This window comes from Bactrocera tryoni, chromosome 4, assembly GCF_016617805.1.
Source record: "Bactrocera tryoni isolate S06 chromosome 4, CSIRO_BtryS06_freeze2, whole genome shotgun sequence".
Taxonomy (NCBI): domain Eukaryota; kingdom Metazoa; phylum Arthropoda; class Insecta; order Diptera; family Tephritidae; genus Bactrocera; species Bactrocera tryoni.
This window is the reverse complement of record NC_052502.1, coordinates 31,617,455-31,633,787: the sequence shown is the minus strand read 5'-3', so window position 1 is coordinate 31,633,787 and position 16,333 is coordinate 31,617,455.

Genomic DNA, 16,333 nt, shown 5'->3' with positions numbered 1-16,333 from the left:
TATGCGCTTATGCTCTTCTTGCAGCACTGATGTCGGGAGCTTACGAGCGCATTCCCTTCGTTTGTCATAGTTCCGTTTCTTGAGACGGCTCTTAACTCAGAAAACATCTGCCTTTTATTTAGCTGATGTGGTATTATTTGACAGTCTAGAACTTTCTCGAATCTGGGTTCCATTTCCGCTTGAGTATTTGTCTTTATTTTAATCGAGGTGATCATTTCACTACAAGTTTCGGGCATTTGTATCATTTCCCAACTCCGTTTCAGGATCAGTATCGGCATCTATCGATATTTCGGTTCTAGACTTAGGTCGTCTTCTTTATAACTTTTCGCTTGCTGCTGCAGTATCAGTTTTGGCTTTAAGTCACCAAGAAATTTTTTTTTACTCCTGCAACATCTTGCTACAAAGTTTTGTTGTCCTAACAGTTGTTGGTATTAGCTGAAAATAATCGAGTTAGATATAGGGTTATAAATTTAAGTGACCGTCTGTCTGTCTGTCTACCTGTGCAAGCGATAACTTGAGTAAATTTAGATATCATAATGAAACTTGGTACATGGGTTCCTTGGAAAAGGAAAAGTGGACGAAATTGTAGATGAGCGTAATCGCACTACTGCAACGCCCCCAAGGTGCCTTTATTTGAAAAGCTTCCATAAAAAAGAACTAAATGAAGATACAAACTGTACTGTAGGGCATCGCAGTAACAAGGGACACCTGTGGCCTAAACGGTTTGGTCAAGTGGGCGAGGGACGCCGACACATAATAAGTTAAATTTACATATATTTTTGAAACCGTTCAAGTTAAAGTAACCATGGTCGCTCAACATAAATTCCATAAGAGCCCTACCGACAGTGTGAAAATTGATAAAATTGGATCATAACCCCGCTTACTCCCCATATAACGGTACTGTTAAAAACTACAAAAACCGAAATTGATCAATGACTATTCTTTCACTTTCCAGTGTACAAATCAAGATCCAGTTAATAAAACTTTGCACAAATAATGCTTTTAAATATTCCACCTTATGACCAAACATTGTCCAAATCCAACCACAATTGGTTGAGCCAATGCTGACTTTTGACCAAAAATATAAGTCAATGTATGGGATACACAACTCAAATTCCGGCACAATCCTTTCCTGGCAATGGTATCTTTGTGTATCAAAAATGGGATGAATCAGATCAATACTTCTCTGAGCCCCCACATACCTAATGTAAGGATTTTTGAACACCGAGTGACTTTATGCTGCCTATATCGGCCAATAAATGAGTTAACTCAATGAAAATTAGAAATCGTATTTTACTCATGACATTGTATCGTTGGGTCTAAAATAGTGAAAACTTTATTTAGCCCCTCACATAACTAATGAATTTGACTGTAATTTATTCACAGTTTCATCGAATAATTTATTTAATTAATTTTATTTCATTCGCAATATGTGTTTAATACAAGGTTTTTCCAGCACCTGAAGAAATTTCCCGTCTTTGCAAGTTGCAAAAGTATAAAACGTTTGGAAAGACTCCAACTTAGCCCTTCCTTACTTGTCTTAATTTATTTACGTTACTAGAATGCGCTGCGTTGAAACCGCGGTTTAAGATTTTCTCTCGATCATTACCGTTCTCAGCAATGCCAATTCAAATTACAAATTTATCACTCAAACATAATTTTTTACTGATTTCTTTGGAAAGTTATGCACTTTCTCACAGGTTTGCGAATTTTTATTTCTTTTGCCTGTCAACTTAAATTATCGTCTATCATAATCTATTTAGAACTAAATTGGGGTGAAATATGAACAAATTCCGTTACAGAAAAAAGAGAAGCTGCAGACATTCTCAAATGTCACACGATCGATTTATCACGCTCGCAAGCGAACGACAGTAGCGATGTTACACGAGAACTTCGCTTAAATCTTTTGTGGCTTACCTGTATATAAAACGAGACAATAGAATAGAGAAAGCAACATTACTAAATTGCAATAGAAGAGCAAACGAATTGACACTTCAACGCATGACTTTTTTTTTTGATTTCTTTCATTCTATATTAACATTTCTTCATATAAAATTGAATGGTCTATATATTTTTGTTTTTGCGGTCAGAGATCATTGATTATGTTGCATTGAATGCATCGATCAATTTGGAGCACTCTGAACAAAAATAAAAAATGTCTTTCCGAACACAAAAACCGACAAAAGAAAGTTTGAAGATAATTCAGTTAGAACTGCAGTGTGCCTGTGCGATTGACCGCAAAAATAGATTTTCACATGAGTGCACAATTTCGCGATCTCGTGCAAGCACTTGAAAACTAGACAGCAGACACAAACTACAACAAACAGGACACAAAACTCAAGTAAACTGTGGTTGAGTTTCTCGAATGCAGTATTAAGTTTGGTTTTGTGGCTCGTCATTATTGTCATTCAATTGATTTTGTATGGCAATTTGATGATCAATATTTATGAGACATGAAATTGGAATGACGGTACATATGATATGAATTGAACCAGAGTTCAAATGATATTTTAGGTGTCTAAGGAGAGTACAAAAAATATTGCAAACAAAGAAACTGAAACCGCAGGCACTTTCACTTACTAGTTTTTCGCAGTTAATAGTTTTTGCCATTACGGATGCTTTAATAAAAGGCATTTATCAAAAGGAATTGAGAAATTTTATGATTTTATGGAAAAGTCTGCTAGTGTCGTGGAATTCTTTGTGATTTATCAGAACGCTTTTGTACCAAAGTCAAGAAAACGTGTGAATATTTCTGTTATTTGAATTTCGGAGAAATCATTTTACATATATACGCAATTTTTGGACACGTTTAAAATGAGAGTCCTCAATAGTTCTTTTTACGGAAACCCAAACCAAAATAATAGAAGTTTCAGATATAAGGTTTATTAAAAATTAATCAATTATTTTTGCATTAAATTTAAGATTTTAATCAGTATAGTTAAAAAAACCGATTGAGGTGAATAGTGTATCCTTTTTCGATAACTTTTTATCTGTCTATTTTAAAGGTAAGTTCATAATGCCACTCCCATAGAAACCCTCGTCCCTATTGGCAAACATTTATCTAAGCAATTTTCACAAGCTGTTTTAAGGCGAATGTTTCATCAGCAAAATTTTTCGCCATAGCGGGCAACAGGTAATAACTGTACGAAGTTTAGATCTCGGAGCTTTTGAAAAGTCGCTGTTGTTGTACTGATGGGCGATTGCTTCCTCTAGACGGTCCTATTGCTGACAGTATAGGTCCGAATTAGGAGTTTGGCTCATAATATACTATATATAGCACAACCTTCTTGAATGTCAATCCAGGCTCGGCTACTGTTTGCGCCAGTCTACCGCGCTTAGACCACGATCGTTTGCATTTGACGGTGTCGTAAGTGAACCATTTTTCATCAGCACTAATTAGTTATTCGATTCATTTCGATTTTTGCGATTAGCAGATGGAAATTCTGTTCATCGTGCCGGATCCATACAAGGATTTCTCTTTGTATTCAGCCTTATTTCAACGGGTCCGAATAGTTTATTGTGCAATGCATGTCTTCTGGGTAATCGATAGAGTACTTACATGATGGTCAGACTTAGAGATTTCCAATATTTTTTCGACATTTTCAACAATTACCTTTACCTAATGTCATATAGCCCAATCGCACTCGCTCAACACGTGATACAGAGCTCAAAAGCCATAATTGGAAATGTAATGGATTTATTGCTGTAGAACTACTCCTTTTCCTATGAATTTGGATGTTGTTTTCATCGGAAAATATATAGATAATTCTTTCAAAAACATCTCTTTCGGAGACTGAAATCACAAAGAAACATAAACAAGCCTTCGTTGTTCATAAGCCAATTGTGATAAATTTTTTTCTAAATTACAATAAATGTATAAATAAAAGAAAGTCAAAACAATTTTACTTGAAAATAGAAGCTTGATAATTATAATCTCAGTACCCTTCTAGTCTTCTAGACTTTGAAGATATTTAGGCTTTTTTCTACAATCAAATTGATCATTTTAAATTCTGGTCAAGTTATTGCTATTGTAACGAGTATTTCAACTATTATTATCCCTATCAATGATTTGAGATTTTACTTATTCCCGAAGAACGATACGTCTGTGTTCAGCCTAAAGCTAAGTTAGGCTTTCCCCAGACCCATTTAAACACCTCATCTGTTGAAACCAGGAACACCCTTCCAATCTACGATATATTGGAATCGATCAATTTTAAAACTATTTTGTCAAAACCTTCGCTTGTGTTAAAATTTTTTCTGTTCCACAACTTTTGCCGCTAATTTTTAGCTGATATGGAAACAATAACTTAAGAATCATTTCAATTAAAAGGAGCGCTCAAACTTGAATATAATATCATCTACGAATACAAGGTACTCGCTTTTATATACTTAGATTGTCTGTGGAATTATAATTAACTTTCTTCGGACTTGAAAGATGATCTTAGGTAAAAAAATGTGGGGAAATTTTTTAATGGTATATTAGTTAGTATTTCTGATAGTTTCTCTTTAAATATACCCAGGACATATAAGAACACTTCATTATACTATGAACAGGGTAACACAAAAATTGTAATACCCAAAAAGGAAACGTCAGGTCCCTCCCTATAACGTATATAAACAATTTAAATAAATGGTGAACATGACAAGCTGAGTTGATTTAGTCATGTCCTTTTGTCCGTCTGTATATACGCGCACTTGTCCATAAGTTTCTGTAGTATCGAACCACTTTACGATAAAACTGCCATCCAAGTAGATCAAGCAAATTCAAGTCGTTGTATGGAATTTTTTTTTTTTTATTTGAGAAGATATCTTCACAAAACTTATCACAAGCTTTCAAAAATGTTCCTGTGAAGGGTATTTCCATGATTCACAATTAAGGGATGGAAACCCTTTTCATAAGCACTTTTTGGGATGGTCTTCAGGATATTTTGTTTTATCTCTTCGATCGACTTAAAATGGGCTCCACTGAACGGCAATTTCAGTTCAAAAGAACGAAATAAATCATGCGGTGGTGTATTATCATCGAGGTAAACACATGAATTTTTCTTCCACAATGACGCAACCACGGATATCGAAAAAACAATGAGCATCGCCTTGAGTTTGGAGCGGCTTTGGCTTCGTTTTCTTGGCATTGGCTCATTTTCCACTACGATGATTGTTGACTGGTTTGCATGTCAAACTAATACCTCATGTCTCATCGGTAGTTATAATTCTCTCCATGAATGTGGGATTGGAATTCGCGCGATCAAGTATGGTATTCAGATTTATTGATGAGTCGAGCAAGAATACGTTTCATACCCAAAATATCCGCCAGAACGAGGTATATCTTCAACGATCTTTCCACCGCCTTTGAAGGCTTTGTATCACTTGTAGGCTTGTGTTTTTGATAAAACTGAATCCCCGTAAGACTTTTCCAACATTTGTAATGATTCCGCACATGAAATTTGGTTAGAAATACAAAATTTGAGACAAATTCTTTGTTCCATATTTTTAAACAAAATGGTTGATAGACCACGTTCATAAATCAACTTAGGAAATTGTTCCTTTTTTTAAATGTCATTTACTTTACTTTTTTGTCACAATGTTGGATTATAAAGTGGATTTTTTATCCTCCAGACTAATGAACTCAGCCCTATTAACTTATCTACTGCTTTAGTTTCTGTTGTCTTTCAATAAATTTGTTCAAATAGTTCTTTTCTTCATTATATGACGCTTCCCAAAGAATACATGAAACTTTTTATATTCTTATAATAACAACTAAAGCATTTATACTTTCCAAAACTAATTTACATAACATAAGCGATTTGTAAGCATTATTTTTAAAATCGAAAGAAAAAACTTCGAAATATCACTAAACGTGTTTCTGAGCCGTCGGATATTTACGATGCGGCTGGCAACATTCAAATTCTAACAAACCGTACATCATTTTCATAGCCCTTGCTTGCTGGCAGCGCAGTTTGCATTACAAATGCGATCGTAAACTATTTTGTCGATCGTCAGCAGTTTTGATTGATCGCTTTATATCGGCGGACAGCCGAGTGTAAGATTCGAAGGCAAATATAACTAATACTTGACGGCCCAGAACCAAAACAGTGTTGCATAGTAAGTAGTTCATAAGAAAATGCGATCGTTTGTTAAGATCACCGAAAATATGAAGCAACAAAATAGAGAGGTGGCGAAACAATGGTGACATTAGGCAGCCAAAGGATATTGAACGACTTAAATAAGGTGCGCATATATTTTATCAGAAAATTTTATGTATGTAAATATGTAAATAGCAATACGCATATGAAGATCACAACACGATATCCGCACAGCCATCATAATTTCACCTGCAATACAAAAAATTCAATCAACCATTTACCGTCGGCCGTCGGGTTGACATTGGCGTTGGCGGTGGTGGTGGCGACAGCCCGCTTCAGTTGCTATCAGTTTTGACTGGCATAATAATCAAATTTATACAAATCGACAACGGAAAGAGCAACCGATTTGTAAAAAAACGAGAAAGAAAAACACACACTTGCATTGAACTTGCCACTCCACCAGCGTCAAAGGAAGCAGAAATCAAGCATACACAGGCTGAACGACCACCCCGACATCCTGAGAAATAATTTTCAAGTCCGCAAGACCAAAAAACGGTGCAACAAGTAGATAGCAGCTCATCAAATCAATTGTGGCAACAGTCATTGTTGACATTTTTGCTGCAACTGTCCGCTGCTGATCGATCGATCGATCGTACGAACACATACACTCACTCAAGACCGATCCACGCACTGACTGGTAGGGCTGACAGTCCGCGTAGCTGGTTGTTTGGCTGGCTGGCTTGTCAGTCAATTCATACTCGCCTCATTGCTGCATTCATGCATCGGTAGAACACCGTTGATCTTTTAATCTAGCTCTGGAGATCACAAAATTGCCGCGACGGTATTGACAGCGTTGACTTCTTCACTGTCTGGTTGCCAAACTCATAGTGCCTCTCTTCTCTTACGCTATTGTAGCTGTACTTGTACTTTCAACAGCAACACATGATTGAATTGTGTCCATCTTTTGCATGTCCACTGTCATGCTGTCGCAGTTGCATCCTCCACCGATCGCCTCTTTTGACATGATTGTTTTTCATTGCCATACGAGATCGCCGGCCGATATGTTGGATATGTTGTTGCGATTGTCGCTAGTCTCCGTCGGTGGATGCGTTGTATAGGTTTCATATGAAAGTCGTATGCAAAGTGGAAAGTTCGTGTCGTTTCTTCTGGCTGCTTATCGACACAGTGGTACGAGTATTGATATCAAGCATGTCAGTGAAATTGTGAAAAGGAAAGCTTAAGATAACAATTTTAAATATTATTATAGAATTGTCTTATTTAATATAATTTGTTGTGTGTATGAGTCGAATTTATCTTCAATTTACTGATTTCTCAGCAGAATTACGTTTATTGATTTTATTATATAGTAATTCTTTAAAGATCGAAAAAAGTAACCTCTCGTGATTTTAAATTATTCTTTTGGTTATATACGGAGAGATAGAGGCTAAATCCAATTTCGACAGTTTCAAATTATATCTTAATGAATATATGTATTTGGTTTTAGCTTCATTTAATCAAGAAAAAAATATATCCCTAAATTGTTAGAACTTCCCTTTGTGAAGTTTGATGTCCATATGTCAATTAGTGTGCTTGGCGGATATTTGTTTCTGTGGAGAAAAGTTTTTTTCTAGCGATTTTTACCATAAGAAAAAAATATTGATCGCGTTTGCTTGAAAATTTGTGTTTCCAATGAAATTCAGGGTGCGGAATAATTTAAAAAAATTTAGAAAAATTGTGGTTAATCTACTCTATCATAAACTTAAATAAGACAATAGGCATTCAGAAAAAGTTGTGAAGTCATCGAAAACTTACCTCAGACGAGTTCTAATCCTAGAATGATGATAACTTCAAGAAAAATAAAGACACAGTGCGTGAACATCTTCATATTGTCATCAAAGAGATAGCAAAGGATCCTAACATCTCTTATGGATCGATAGAATACATTTTGGATAATGTTCTGGGTATGAAGTCTTAAGGCTAAACTCGACTTAATATTTTGCGAACACGTCGTCGAATGGAAGTTGGAAAAGAGGTGCTCGACAAAAGAGCTGAGGACCCTACTCTCGTATTCTTATGAGTATGATGTCGAAAGGCTTATGAATATAATGTCGAAACTTTCCATCAATCTAAGCAATGGCGTTCCAAAAATTAACCCAAACCGAAAAGAGTATAGAAATATGTGAAAATGTAGTTTTTTTTGTCAGTTCAGGTCAATTTTTATGGTTTTAAGCCGTTCTTCTTGTTGCCTAACTAGATTTATGTCAGGAAATTAACTCATTTTCATTTTAGTTGCCATAAAATGTAAAGTATATAATGATTTAGGCATTTTTTTTTTAAATATATTGCTTCCAATGTTAATAATTTTAACTTTCTTGGCTAATTTCACGAAGGAGTGTTTTAGTAAAAAACCATGCTTGTGCTGAACATTTTTTAAGCATCGGCCCATTCAAATTATATTCATGGAGAATCGTATACAAAAGAAAAATACATGATATCTTCTCTAATTCTTCTAATCTCTGCCTGAAATATAGAAGCAGGTCACTTCGCATTGGCTAAAGCTAAATCTCTGTATGGGTGTTTGTCACAGAAGACATCTGATCATGTAATCAATTCAGATTCAGATTGATTGTTTTCTTTGAGTATAAGAAATTGTTCTCTCTGTACATGTAGAAATCGTAACCGAGCACTATTTTTCTCCGAAACTTAATATGGGTCAATTGTTTTGTCGAATTTTTATTTTATACTGCAGTAAACAGGGTTATTTATACTTGAATTTTGTTATACTTAACAGGTCAATTGAAAAGCCACCGGTCAACCATCGTAAAGGGCATTTCGCTTCTTATTCAATATAGTTCCCTTCAAAGGTGATACACTGATTACAACTTGTAGAGACCTTTTCGATACCATTTTTACAGTAAATTTTCGTTTGCTTAAAAATAGGTCTCAGTTTCGGCGATCACCTTTTCATTCGACGGAAATTTCTTACCAGCGAGTGTTCTTTTAAGATGTGAGTATAGAAAATAGTCGTTGGGGGCCAGATATTGGAAAGACGGTGGATGTGGTAACAATTCGAAGCACAATTCATGAATTTTAGCCATCCTTTTCACTGACTTGTGACACGGTACATTGCCTTGGTGATAAATCAATTTCTTTTTCTTCTAATGTGCCTTTTTTCGGCGATTTCGTCTTTGAAACGGTCCTATGTAATAGTTGCGGAAGATGGTCCTTCCTTTTTTGATTTAGTCGATAAATATTACTCTAAACGCATCCTAAAATACAGACGCCGGCTGGCAATGATGGTTGATATTCCTGGGGCAGTGTCCGTAAACTCGTCATCAAGCCGGGTTTCTGGTTTAAATGTATTTTTTGCCTTCAAAAAAAAAATATTTTATCAATGTGCGAATTTTCTTTTTATCAATTTTTTCACAATAACAAATGTTCCTTAACTCAAAATGATATAATTCACAAATAATCAAAATGATCCGACAGCTTTGTAAACGTGCCTTTTGAAGAATGGGGCTAACTAAATATTATAAGGATTTAATTCTAGTAGCGTTACCTGTGTGCCAGGTCGGGGACTTTTCAATTGATCTTTTATAGCTTAATTTAGTTCTCCCGGCATTTTAATTTAATAATTTCTTGATTCTATATAAGATTTGGGAGACTACAATTTGACGGTCCAATTTTTCACCGGTCAAATATGGAACAAAGCAGGGAAATCAGACATACATATTGGAATCGTTTCATCTCGAATGATAAAATTTCCTCAGCATCATTTCTATTTTTTTTAGTCCCGATTCACCACATATCATGACCACAGTGCTTTTCGAATCAGACCGCCTATTTTGCATACAAATCTGAGCCACAAGCACTTTGTGTATTCATCACCGATTTACCTCTTAGAAATCAACGCTGAGAGTATGCAAAACGAAACAGTTGTTCTGTTGACGAGCGGAACACACACAAATTCGTTTGACCATTTCATAACAAATTTGATTGTTTTCCGAATTTTATGAATTGATTTTTGATTGCTCTCCACGAAGTAACCCACGTTGAAATGACAAAATGAAGGGTTAGGTATGTAAATGACACAAAGTTGACAGAATGTATAATATGCAAAAAGGCAGTGCGATTTGAATAAGTAACCGTTATTTATTGATTTATTACTACTTTTTTATTAATATCGTGTGAGAAGGTGTATTTGTGTGTGCATATTTTGTGAATCATATGTATGTGAATACTAAAATATATGAGTCTCTCAAGCCGCTGGGAATCACAGCTTCTTTTAGTTTACTACTTTTTGCGTTAATATTTGTATTTTTGTATATCATACAGATTGTATTTAGTTTGCCACGGAGTTTGTAGTAAACAGAAGGATATTTTGGAGACCCTTTCTGTATATATAAATTATCAGCTTGACGTGCTGAGTCAATTCCGTCAGTCTGTCCCTCTGTATATACCCGAACTAGACTTTCAGTTTTTGAGATATCGGGCTCAAATTTTGAACTCGTCCTTTTCTCGCCAAGAAGCTACTAATTTTTTTGAATATACCGATATCAGATCACTATAGCACATAGCTGCCATAGAAACTGAAGGATCGACATCAACTTCTTATATGAAAAACTTTTTTATTTGACAAGATATCTTCACAAAAATTGCTATAGCTTTTTACCCAAAGTATTTATACAATAACTGAAAATTGTTTTCAGATCGGACAAATGTGACATATAGCTGTCAAACAAATTGAACGATCAAACTCAAATCCTTGTATGAAAACTCTGTTATTTGACAAGATATCTTTAAGAAACTTAGCATGAATTATAATCTAAAGCAAAGCTATAATAACTGAAGAAATTTTGCAACTCGGACTACCATAACATATAGCTGCCATACAAACTGAATGATCAAAATAAAGTTATGGTATGAAAATCTTTTTATTTGACGAGACATCTTCAAGAAATTTAGCATAGATTATTAGCCAAGGCATCGCTACAATCTTCGTTGACATTGTTCAGATCGGAGAACTATATCCTATAGCTGCCATACAAACTGGTCGACTGAGTTCAAATATTTGTATGGAAAACTTTTTCATTTGACAAGATATATTCATGAAATTTCACATGAATTATTATTTAGTATAGTTCTACAAAATTTGAAGAATTATTTCAAATCGGGCTACTATATCCTATATCTGTCATACAAGCTGACTGCTGACTTAAGTTCTTGTATGGAAAACTCTTTTAATAGTTAAGGTATACTAATTAACTTGGCACACATAATAATACACTATAATATTAATATATTCTACGTAGACATTTTTCAGATCGGACAACTATATCCTATAGCTGCCATACAAACTAGTCGACCGAAATGAAGTGCTTGTATCGAAAACTTTTTATTTGCAAGTTTTTTGTCCAGAAATGTGGCAGCGATTATTATCAGAAGTATCGCTTCAATCTTCTTAGAAATAGTTCGGATCGGACAACTATAACATACATACATCTGTCATACAAACTAACGTATACAAATCAGCATAAAGTTCTTTTCATGCTGAAATACTGCGCCTGTGAAGGTTGTTATAGCTTCGGAGCAGCCGAAGTAAACGTTTATTCTTGTTTTTTTTTTTAATTTATTTTTGGATTTTTTGCAACATCCTTCTCCACCGAAAATTTAGCAATTTCACCGAAATTACTTTGTGTAATATGCAACCTACATTCACAGCCTACCAAATTGGCCATAACCGCTCAATACTTTTTTCTTATAAAAGCTTGCAGTTAACAGCAGCTGATTAAAAACCCATAAGCGTTGGATATACTTAAGCGCAAATCAACTTTAAACCCACTTACTTGAAGGCCACAGCCATAAAAAGTGCAACAAGCAACCACAAACATACTTATGTACACACGGTCAGTTGTGGTGGAGCGCGCGTGCGTCGCTTTAATCAGTTGCAAAAACGCTTTAATCAGCTGCAGCAAAAAACCTTAAACGATCAATGAAAACTGAAAATAATCGCAAAGCGCGCCATAAGATTAAAAACTTTCCTCATCACGCGCGCATGTGGGCGATACGCGCGCTTCTCCACAGATACACACTCACGCTCGCACACGCACAGCGCGGCAATTACTTTCCCAAGCTGCAACCGGACAAAGACAATTGCTGGCTGCGGCCGCGCGACGCGCCTACCTTGTTAAGCGCTAAAATAGCTTCTGTTGTCGTTTTTTACTGAAAATAAAAACAATAAAAAAGCATTTCATAATTTCGTTTTTGCACTTTTTGCCGTTAAAAACTCACTACTGTTTGCCACATCACTCAGCCAGTTAGCTGTGCAGTCAGTTGTCCCGTTCGCCTGTGGACAAGCGGTCACTCGTTTACAGCAGCCTGGCCCGCAGCTTAACTCATGATCTCCATGTTGTTGTTGTAATGTTGTAAAGGTGGATTAAATGGCGCGCTGCATCGCTCAGAAAATCTGATTGCGAATATTTCAATTAGTAGCGCCCAGCGGTGGATAAGCGTGGCGGTGCAAGCTGAGCTGCTGTCTGCTGGCGGCTCAATAATCTTGAGTTTCCAGGCTATGGTCCACGCATAAGCGATTGCCTTAAATTACTTAACGTTTTCTTTCCAATTACAAGAAATTTACGTGTTTAAATGTCAGTTCAGTTTTTCTGCTGTGTTGTTGCTTTTGGATTTGTGCTTTTGTTTTTGCAAAATCCGGATAAGCAACGAAAGTTGTTGCATAGTTAATGTCGTTCGCTTATATTTCCGTGATCGATTGCTGTTGGCTGCGATTGATTGAATATTAATGAGTCGCTGTTTATCTCAGGCGATATCGTTGATGCATAAATATTAATTTAAATATTGAAAGTGTTTTTAAGCGTTGATTGATTGCAGTCAAAATATAATAATAAATATAAAGTCCAATTGTTTTTTATTGAAAGTTTCCGAAAAAATTTGTTTTGCCAGGGACGGATGTAGAAATAGTTTTTCGTGAGGAAATAAACATTTTCTTGAAAAATGAATATTATTAAATACAGAAGTGTGTAAATTTCAATCGATCTTCTAATATCAAATCCTGTTAAATTGAAAAAAAAAACACATTATAAATCGTAGACGTGCGGGTGAGATATTTCATTGCAATGTATAATATATGTATAATGTCATGTAGTCTGTTCGGGTATTGAATAGAAAAATTTCACAAAACAAAACAAGGTTTTGAAAATCTTTCTGTAGAAAAAAGTGAATTCAATATCATGATGCGTGCAACGCCGGGTCGATCAATCTTTCTTGAAGAATGTTCGTCCTCAGCCACGTTTTCATATGGCGAAGTGTCGAAAAAGAGCGTTCAGTGCTCTCAATCGCCACATGAAGTATGCAGAAGATGGGAACTATAAATTATGGGATATAGGTCTATGCTACATCGCAGTTTTTCAACGTTTCCAATGCAATAGTTGGTAACGTGTTGACTTCTAACTTTTGCTTCTGTCCCCAATGGCATTGCCAGTGATCAAGTTCACGTTGTCATTATCCAAAAAACCTTTGAATCTTTCTATCAAGAGGTCAATAGAATTTTCCATTTCCTTGGTTTTCAAAGCACATACATACTTTTTCTGGAAGCAGCAAACTCAGTTGAAATCCATCCAATACTTCTCTACAAAAGTGAGTTTTCAAATTTTCGATTCCGATTGTATCCAACAGAGGAAAAAACTCTGAGATCCTGTAGAATCCGAATACCAATTTTAAGTAAAATTTTCATTTATTTTTAAGTCACCGACGTTTTTTAATTTCTATTTTTCGCTTTTGACCCAAGGTTATTGTGCGGGCAATATCTTTTCGTAAGTTTTATCCATGGAGATAGGTGGAATAAAAGCATAAAGTAATTTTTAAGCGCCGTCAATGATCGCGCTTAACTCGAAAAATATTAATTTTTTAATTCAAAATTTTTATATTCTTAATTTCGAAGTTTTTTATTATACTTATACGAGTCTAAGAAACAAATATGCCGAGAGCATTGAGGAGATAAATGTACATCTAAATAATTGGTAATGACTTGAACTAATCGTTTCTAACATTGAAGTTCTGCCTGATGATGCACTGATTTCGCGTTGAGGATGTTAAAACGCTTTTCTTCATTTATTGAGTTTCTAGATAGGTTTTTGCTTAAGTTCGAATATTAGGCATGAAAGCTCTTGCCATAGACCGTTTTTTTTTTAATTAATTCACTTGGTGCAGAGTTTCCAAACATTTCTTAAGTTTGCTCTGTGACTTAAATGCGATTTTTTAATATATTAGGAATACCAAACGCACATAAGACTTTTTCCCACTAAAAACTACTATTTATGTGTGTCGCCTTGAAATCTATAAACATTTGAAATATCGAGATATTATTTTCCTGTATTTTTTCAAGAGTTTGTCTTACTACAAATATTTGATCGGTGGTTTCTCTTTCAGCTATAAATAGATTAGCAGAAGGGCACTATATGCAAACCAGGTGAACATATTATAATTTCAATTCATATAAAGCTATATCTAGAAGGTTTACCATCTGACCAAATTTGACTCGGAATGGGTCATTTAAAGTGTATAAGAATTGGATTAAGCATTGGCATGTTTGTACTGTCTCAAAAGGATCCTAAAGGCGTCTGTAAAGATTTGTAAACTTGTTTAATGTTAGTACAGGTCAATTTTGATCAGATGTTAGATATCATTTTATGCTTAATTTTACAATAATATTTTTACAAGGCTGCCGGCATTTTTCTAAAATTTTTAGTGCGCAAGCTCCTTCGTAATATTATCTGGATTTTTTTGTATTTTAAACTTTTATATATTCGATGTTGTCGATGTATCTGATCTATTGAACAATGTTCAACAATTCTGGCACTATGAAAAAAAATTGTTATCAAATTAATGAAATTCATTTGCTAGTATCAAATACGAGTGTAAATAATCCAAAGTTGCATGTTTAGAAGAGTTTCACGGCTTTTAGAGGCTCATTCCTTTCTAGGTCCCCTACTTAAAATAAAAAACATAGAAGCTTCAAATTTAATGGGGACCAGTCGAAAGATCATTCTTTCACATTTATTTTTTTCAAGATTATCTTTTTCAAATGTTGGCCGCGGCTACGTCTCAGCTGGTTCATCTGATGAGTCCAATCTTCGGTGACTCCTTCGATCTTTTTGACTGGTAACTAGCGAATGACGCGCATGATGTTTTGCTAAAAGACCTGAATCGAAGGAGGATTGTCCACATAGAGCTTAGACTTTACGTGTCCCCACAAGAAAGAGTCTAACGGTGTCTCACGCTCTTGGTGGCCAATCGATCTGCCCAAAACGTGAAATTATTTGCTCACCGAACTATTCTTAAAACCAAATGTCGCAGAGATCACGAGTCGAATCGTGGTCGAGCGGCTTCAGCCTTCGAGCCTCTACTCGGATCACCGTTATAATTTTGCATATAGTTTTTTTTAGCATCACATGTTGGAAACCTTATTTAGAAAAACTACGATCTCCCAATTGCGAGTTAATCGCAAATATCTTAATTTTAGTAACAGCGTGTTCGATTCGTCACTTTTCGGTGTTTTCTTTATATATACGGTCTGCTTTTCTTTCAAGAAATTTGTATGTGATCTCTTTGAAAACGCCTCCCTTGATAAATATTTACTTTTATGTATCTAATTTATTATCTCAGTCTATGTAATATACACTAGTTGTTTGTTTCACTTGTAACCTCCAAGACTTTGCAACTCGCGTATACACTGCATATTAAATTCCATTTAAATCGAACGCACATATTACTACCAGTATCCAGTATCGATATTTATTTACCGCCCGATATATAAATTGCGCCGCGACATAATTATAGCACACGTTGCTACTTTTTAATAACCATTTAAATTTCACACTTCCCGCTGACCTTGGGTGTGGTGTTGCGGATTTAAGTTATCATTATCCAAAATTAGCTTTTACGCGATAAATGCTTGATTGCTAGTTTATTAAATACGAAATAACGTTACGCTCTTACACTCGCTTAATCCTAGCTCGGCTCTGTGGTGGAATTCTTCGCAGTTTATAAATAATAAGCTAGAGAGATGAAAAGCGGAACCACACACAATTTATATGAAAATTTTAAAATTGCCTAGACGTAACTTTAGTTAAATATAGTATGTTCATAGGTATATACATAGTATGTGAGTTTTATTACAGAAGCGGTTAAGATAACTTACGCGCATGCGTCGTTATCTTTATAGCGCGGCAGCC